Genomic DNA, 8376 nt, shown 5'->3' with positions numbered 1-8376 from the left:
GCAGGCGGCAGCGCATTCCTGTGGGGAAGGAAGGTCCTGGAAATCGATGTTGGGGTCAACAAGAATGTGTGTAAGTTATAATCGGGGCGTGGAGCGCCCAGTCAGGCGGAGCCCGGGACTACCACCTCTAGCTTCGTTTGAAAGAGTCATGCAACCAACCTGTGGTTGGATGGTTAGAGAGATTGTGATATGCCCGGTCCATCAGGGTTAAAGTCCTGATGCTCGCATTTATTCCTGGATTCATAGAGGTGAGTGTATATGCGTGTATATAAGCGTTTGCTTCTGTACTGTGTTAAAAAAGTCTTGCAACTACCAAAACATAGGAGCCCGGGACAGGCAAACAGAAGAGTCAAGGACGTCAACGGCTTCCTTGTGCGACAATACGATGGCCATTGACCAAGTCCAAGACCCCTATATAACATAGCAAATCAGTCTGTCTGTCAGTGTGTGGTGCATTGAATACAACAAATACGAAACATATCGCTCGCTGATGGCCTCTATACTCCAAGTAGCACTTCTGGCTGGTACTAATCGCGACGTGCAGCCATCCGTGGATGTGCTGCGTGCAGCTGCCGCTGCGTGCAGTGGTGCACTTCTCCTACATTGTCGCACAGGACGGCAAGCGAACTTCAACGTCCCAATGTCTCATATGAAGAATCGTTGCAACAGAGTCTCAGTTGTGACGGTGAGGTCGACATCAGGTACAAGTGGTACAACTTCACCTTCTACCTAGATAAGGATGGGCCTAGCACCCATTTTTTTATATCATTCAAGGGTGCATGATTCATTATCTCCTCTGTTCACGGGCATCATACTCACCACACCAAGGTCACCAAGAGTGCAAGGAAAAAGATGATGAAGGTACTGGTCATGACCCTCGTCGTGTAGGGCCTTCATGCTGATAGTGGACGGATGGGATTCATGACGGGGCTGAGGCGGATCCCGGGCAGGATCTTAAGCAATTGTGCATGCTATGTCATGTCTATGTACACGATGCAGGGCGGGAAGGGTGTCAATTGTGACACGGTCAGGAGGTAAAAATATACATAATCCTTTCATGCTTTCTTCCTTGTCAGTTTTCATGGCATTTATGTTTTAATAGTGTATCTCCGTTGTAACGCACGGGCAATTTTTCTAGTTATAAGATAAAAGATCAGATTTGAAAGAAAATCGTTGACTCGCAAAAAAGACATAACAGCAATAAAGAAAATTGGGCTAGCCAATACAAAGTCGCAACAATATTGTACTAGAAGATAGTGGATGGAGCTGGGTAGCGGCGAGAGCAGAGGGAGAGCTCACCGGCGTTGATGGTGATGAGGAGGGGCAGCTCTCAGTGGCGGCGTAGGTCGTACCTGCCTTGGAGACGGTGGCCAAGATTGCAGAGCACGCCCGCCGCGGTTGTGGTCTGATTGGGTGCTGCTCCCATGCTACCAAGGAAATATAACCTGATCTGCAAAATGCACAGCACTCATCAACGCTTCATCTCACCATGCATGTTTGTATAGGAAAAGTTACGATCTTCTAAATGTAGGAAGTAATTAAGCATCAACTTCACAGATGCAACCATTGCAAGAAAGGCAAAACAAATATATTTATATTAATCGGTTGATTGCAATTTGCAAGTCATGGGGGCATGGGTTGGACTATGTAGTCCTGAACTCCTGATGCGACGTGCAGACTCTGATGCTTGACGTTGCCACCTGATATACTAGGTCGGAGGATGGTCGACCAGAATCCTCGCTGCAATTTGAACTCAAGACTTGGCATATGTATACAGTTAGCAAAAGCAGAAGAGGTAGCTAGCTAGGTGAAATTTTAGCAGCATGGCGACACCCTCGCAACCCCGGCTGTTCCCATTGCTAACTCTGAAGTTCCTGCTACTCGCTGCGGCAGCAACTCTGTGGCAGGGTGGTGCCAGCGCTGAAGAGCAAGGTCTGCAGCCTCGGCCCATCACGCTTGAGGGTTGCCAGGCCATGTGCGGCAACATCAGCGTCCCCTTCCCGTTCGGCATGAATACAGGCTGCTTTGTCGAGCGCTTCCAGGTCACCTGCAACAACTCGTTCGACCCCCCTCGTCTCTTCCTTTTCTACAACCAGACAGGACCACGAACCTCATTCAGCGAGATGGGCGAGGCGGCGTACTCAACGCCGACACCGGTCACGTCGGACCCAACGCTGGAGAAGAGGTGGGAAGTGCCCGTGGAGCTCATGGACATATCGGTCGCCAAGAGCGAGGCACGGGCTTACGGACTGGTGAGATCCGACTGCAGCACGAGTGCGCGCGACCATTTGCTCAAGCTTCAGTTTACGTGGTTATATCAGCCATTCTACCTGTCAGAGAAGCGCAATTTTCTCGTCGGTGTTGGCAGGGAACATGTTTTAGAGCCTATGCACCCGGGTACTCCTTATCCAACCACTTATTCCTGCATCACGATTCGTGCAAATAATTTTCTCTTTTTTTTTCTCTTATATAGAACATGTATTTGTACTTCAACTTTGCAGCACAACAAAGCTTTTTATGTAGAATGTGGGATAAAATTTACAGATTTTTTGGTCCAACATAAATATACAAAATGAGATTTATTTAATTAAAAAAAATCTTATTTTTCATATTTATGTCGGACAAAAAAATCTAAAAGTTTTATCTCGCATTCTAGTTACAAAGTTATGTTGTACTGCAAAGTTTGAAGTTCAAGACATGTTTTATATGAGAGGAACAAAAAAAAGAAAATTCCATGTAATAAGGTAGTTGTGTAGCACAGATCTGAAAGCAACATTGGAGTGCTAGGATAGTGAGGTCCGGGTGCATAAGCTCACAAAATCTGCACTGGGCTCCGCAAGCCCTGATACTACATGCTATTCAAGCATCGGGTAAACCTGCACTGCACTATACATGCATTTTTTTTTTCTAAATAGATAGATATCCTCTGTGCATCTTCTTACTAAAAGAGGTAAAAAAAGGAATTACTATACTGAATTGGGAGGGCTAGCAACATTCTGAATTATTACTCAGTGAGCTTTTTTTGTGCCAGACCTATCTGCGAGCGAAACTGCTGTGCAGCCGATACTGCACAGACGACATACAGCCGAACGACATATCCAACGGTGCACCGGTGCTGCTGCCGTGCGACGTATGGTGTGATCTCCAGCGTCGTCCACAAATCGTCTATTAGCGTCGTGTGTATAGCAGTGCTGATCTGCGAGGACGCCTTTCCAAAAGGGGCGTCCCCATGGTGCTCGATTTCGCCTTTAGGGACGGTTCATGTCCGGGTGCGGGCGGCTCTGTCCGTCCAGGCTACAGGTGCATCAACGGCAACAGCTCCTGTGTCAATGCAACCAGTGCCGAAGGCTATTTCTGCAAGTGCTGGGAACTGGGAACATTACGATGGCAACCCTTACATTCCTAATGGATGCCAAGGTATGTACTCAATGGATTTACATAAATTTGTTGAACAAAGTCGCCACAGACACCTCGTAATTAATAGGCAGGCCATAACGTTGAAAGAATAGCGCCTAAAAACCTGAAATAAGTCCAAAAAATATGTGAGGACCCGTGCCAAGTCTGGAATTTGAACCCAGGTGGGCTAGTTCCACCACAGTGAACCTAACCATCTAACCCGTGCCTAGTTCGCTTTGGTAGTATTTTATGTTACAATTAGCTGCTCGATCAAGCCTTCACATGTTTTAATCCTTTTCTTTCAGACATCAACAAGTGCGAGCTCCGAGAACAAAATCCTGATCTCCGTGATTTGTATCCTTGCAACGGGATCTGTAAGAACAGGCTGGGAGGCTATGACTGTCGATGCAAACCCGGAATGAAAGGGGACGCCATAAAAGGAGCCTGCACGGAAAACTCCCCCTAGCAGCAAAAGTGACTGTGGGTAAGCACTAATCTTTTTTACTTATAAGAAAAAAAGAGTTTCATTATCTTCCGGCCTCTAAATCTAGAGGATGCACACGACCATGATGATTTACTAAATGCGGAATACAAGAGCTGGCCCACATCGGCATAGCCAACCATGACTACGAGAGTAAACATCTAGTACAACACTGCTCAAGAGTGATGTTTGTCTAGTCTAGTGCACCAGATGACTTGCCTATGCCTGTATATTCTGGTATTAGGAAGTTGCATTTCAAGTTTTCATTTCTCTCAATTTTTGGGAGATACATTGCGTTTAAGTTATCATGGAGTATGCAGGTACTTTTAACAAAAAGTATATACGAGCCATGCTATTCTTTCTTTTACTACCCCCTCAAGAATTCCCAAAATTTGTCATTTTGGATAGGTGTAGTGTTAGAGTACGTAATGGGCCTGGGCCCGTTAGTCTTAGGGTTAATTAGAGATAAGGGTCGCTTACTTAGGGGTCAAGTAAGCCTTGCTTGGGAGTCAAGTAAACATTTTTATATAAAGAGAGGAGATGTATCAATCTAATCAAGCAAGAATTCAGAAGGAAATCCCTTCCCTCTTGCCCGGCCGTGGGCAGAAAGGCCCCCAGCCGGCACTCTCGCGTCCTCCTTCTAGCAGCGCCATAACAATTTGGTATCAGGTAGCTTCGGTTCGATCATGTCTTCACCACCGCCCAACCCGTCTCTTCCGCTGCCGGTCACCTGGTCGCCTCTAGCGACCACCACGACCATCGCCCCGCTCCTGTCTGCGTCGGGATCCTCCGTCGCGCCCGCCCCCGCCGTCCTCACCTCGGAGGAGGTGTCCGGGGCGCTGCGGGACGTAACCCAGGCGGTCCAGGAGATCCGCCTGTTCTTGGCCGGGTCCTACAGGCTGCACCCGGCTGCGCCGCCCATCTCCGCCATCGCGCCGCCGTGGCTGCCATGGCAGCCGTCGCACCAGGCGGCCTCCGCCGCGCTCGCCGGGCCGCTGCAGCTGCCATCCACCGCCACCATCGCCCCGCCCTGGCTGCAGTGGCAGCCGCCGCTCCTGGCAGCCTCCGCCGCGCCCGGCGCTCCGTCGCAGCAGCAGCTGCAGCAGCCACCGCCGGTCAGCTCCAGCCCCGCATCGACCGCGCCGGCAGGAGTCCCGATCCACCAGATCAAGTTCCCGACGTCGCCATCACCGCTTCCGGCTTGGATCACTACCCGCCACGTGTCGGCGGCGGTGAGGCTGCAGGCTGCTGCGCGCGGCTTCCTAGCGCGTCGGCGTGTGCGGGAGATGCGTGGTCTGCCGCTGCCGCTCGTCCCAGTTGCGCTTCGCTGCGCAAAGGACCTCGATCTCGTCCGCTGCGTCGGGGATCTTGAGCATGTTGTTTTCCCCACGGACAGCGACCTCAAAGTCTGCGACATCGGCGGTTGGGGGGGCACACCCCTCCTCGCCATTCTCCATCGACAACCCTCCACTCTTCTCTGTGCGGTGCAGACCAACAGCCGTCCGGCGGGGAGAAGGCATGGTGTCACCGACAAGAGCGCATGACGTAGCACCACTGCATTCCGCCGCCGGCAGCCGCGAGGGCGCCTCTGCTGGTCGCTCTTGCGACCACTTCCAGGTGGCCATACACATACACTCTTTTTGTCCAGATGGTTTCCATGGGATCTAGGTGGCTGTACACATGCACGTCCGACGTGCGGATGGTGTCCACTTTATGTTCAGGGGTCCAAAATAAAGTGTCCCTATCCATTTCAGGTTGAGAGTAATAAACCAAGCTGAGATGTAAAAGGCTTATTTTTAGGTGTTAGGTTTGTGTTGCGTCGAGTCATGGTTATAAGTTGGTTAGGTTGCAGCTCGAGGACAAGCTACATGTCCAGGTGGGGTGTAGTGTTAGAGTACGCAATGGGCCTGGGCCCGTTAGTCTTAGGGTTAATTAGAGATAAGGGTCGCTTGCTTAGGGGTCAAGTAAGCCTTGCTTGGGAGTCAAGTAAATATCTCTATATAAAGAGAGGAGATGTATCAATCTAATGAAGCAAGAATTAAGAAGGAAATCCCTTCCCTCTTGCCCGGCCGTGGGCAGAAAGGCCCCCGGCCGGCACTCTCGCGCCCTCCTTCTAGCAGCGCCATAACATGCAGTCAAACTTTTGAAATTTTGATCTGTTATGATTTTACATAATTGGATTTGGTACTTGAAAATCAAACGTGCATATTTCTCTTGAATAGTACCCCCTTAGGTCCTTTTTTCTTATGGTGCATAATTTTTCCCATGACAATGCCTGAAAGACAGAAAGAGAGCTCTTCTTTCTTAATGAATTGAGTTCGAGAATTGATGTAAAAAAACTAAAAAGTATGCCCAGCAATAATTGACAAGTCCTGTACCATCCAGGTTCTGGGGTGCCGGTTATGATTATTCAGTTTCTGTACTTTTTGTAGCTGTGCCTTCAGTTTCATCACATAATTAAGTCATTAAATACTCCCTCTTTCCCATAATATAAGATGCTATTACAACGAATATGTGAGCATATTGGATGTAATAACATCTTATATTATGAGACGGAGGGAATACCATTTTGAAAATTAGTTGGCGTACTAGTTGTATAATTAGTTACTTAGCTGATTATGGAGAAATGGCATGTCAAGTTAACTGAACATTCTATCATTTAAGTGTAATGCTATTTTGGTGATTGTATATATGAAGATCTTGACATGAGTAAACTTGAAGCTTGACTATTTTGCACTTTGTCAGGTACTGCTGCCATGATTGTTGTCTTGGTCCTCATGGTTATGGTCCATCAGCTACTAAAATTCAGAAGGTTCTATGAACAAAATGGTGGTCCAGTACTAAAAGGTGTAAAGAATATAAGGATCTATACAAGGAAACAAATTAAACAAATGACAAATAACTACAGGTGTGTAATTGGAGAGGGCCACTTTGGTAAGGTTTATCTTGGGACTCTCAAAGATAAAAAAACATGTTGCTATAAAGAAGTCCATCAAGGTTGACAAGCACATGAAGCAGGAGTTCACCGATGAGGTTATAATCCAATCTGCAATGAGGCACAAGAACATTGTTATGCTCATAGGCTGCTGCTTAGAGCTGGATGTTCCCATGTTGGTGTACGAGTTCGTAGCGAGAGGGAGTCTGTATGATGTCCTCTTCAAGTGCAGAGATAAGATTCTAGTGGGTACACGATTGAGGATTGCCGTTGGGTCAGCCGAAGGCTTAACATACATGCATTCAGCAGGGGAGAGTACAATCCGTCATGGTGATGTTAAATCTGCCAATATCCTTCTCAATGAAAAGTTCACCCCAAAAGTTTCAGACTTTGGTACATCAAAGCTACTCGCGAGAGGAAAAGCCGAGATGACAGAACTTGTCATTGGGGACATGAGCTACATAGATCCAGTATATATGGAGCAAGGGATCGTCACACAGAAGAGCGATGTCTACGGCTTCGGAGTTGTCCTCATAGAGCTTATCACAAGGAGGCCTGCAACATATGATGCTGAGCGGAGCTATGTTGCAAACTTTGTTGAAGCTTTTGTAGAAAAAAGAGGAAGAAGCTTTATTGACAATGATATTACAAGCGAGGCGGATATCAATCTCTTGGAAATGATTGGTGGGGTCGCGGTGGATTGTCTAAAACCCAAATCCAGAAGAACGATAAGACATGAAACGAGTAGAGAACCGCCTCCTCCAGATTCTTGCACAATCTGTGGATCATAGTCAGGAGAGAAACTTCGAGGGAGATCTTAGTCCGGCACCGGATGATGTTGCTTTGCTTCAAGCCTTGGGAGAATGAAGTATCGATCCTCTACCAATATTTTTACATTTTTCACTCAATTATGTAATGGTTTGATTGCGTTGAGACAGCAAGACATTAGACTATGTACCAATTTTATTCATGTGACATTTTCCTTGGTGACAGGAAATGTAGGATCTAATTGTTCTGGATTTATTATGAGGTATAAACAGACATGTCATCATGGTTGTGTACATCACAATGATGTAGAGGTCCGGGTCACCCCCTTTTCGACAAAAATAGACACGACATCTCACCCTTGATTTGGTATGTGAAATTCCTTTGGTCTAAAGCTTAAGGATGCCCTGCTGAAGCAAATTTGATGAACATGGCCCACAGGTCAGTTCCAACGTGGCCAGCAGGTGTCGTGCCAAGTCACCATTTATGCGGCCATCTCATCGTTCCAGCTCACTAGCCAACTCCAGGTATTATGGAATAATAAGTGTGCTAAGTAGAATAATAAGTGTGCCAGCTCACTAGCCAACAGGGTTAGCTTTAGCTTTCTCCATAGTTCATTTCCCCCAAGAAACACAATTTTTTGAATTATTAGATCGTTAATGGGTTTAAACAGGATTAAACGGCACGTGACTCTAGAGGCAGAAGTTGAGAGGCGCATTAATGTGGGGTGAGTTGCCGCCGCCGATCACCGGAGAAGTGACAACCCCGTGGCGCGGATGAAGAACAGTGGTTTAAGATA

The 8376-nt window shown here is 47.4% G+C and overlaps 1 pseudogene; it reads left to right on the top strand.

Moving 5' to 3' along the window:
* The first annotated feature begins 1823 nt into the window (after positions 1–1823).
* LOC119349642 lies at positions 1824–7835 on the top strand (annotated as a pseudogene).
* The last annotated feature ends 541 nt before the right edge of the window (positions 7836–8376 follow it).

The sequence above is a fragment of the Triticum dicoccoides genome, chromosome 1A (assembly GCF_002162155.2).
Source record: "Triticum dicoccoides isolate Atlit2015 ecotype Zavitan chromosome 1A, WEW_v2.0, whole genome shotgun sequence".
NCBI lineage: Eukaryota > Viridiplantae > Streptophyta > Magnoliopsida > Poales > Poaceae > Triticum > Triticum dicoccoides.
Note: the sequence above shows the minus strand (reverse complement) of the source record. Positions and strands in the feature narration are given on the sequence as shown.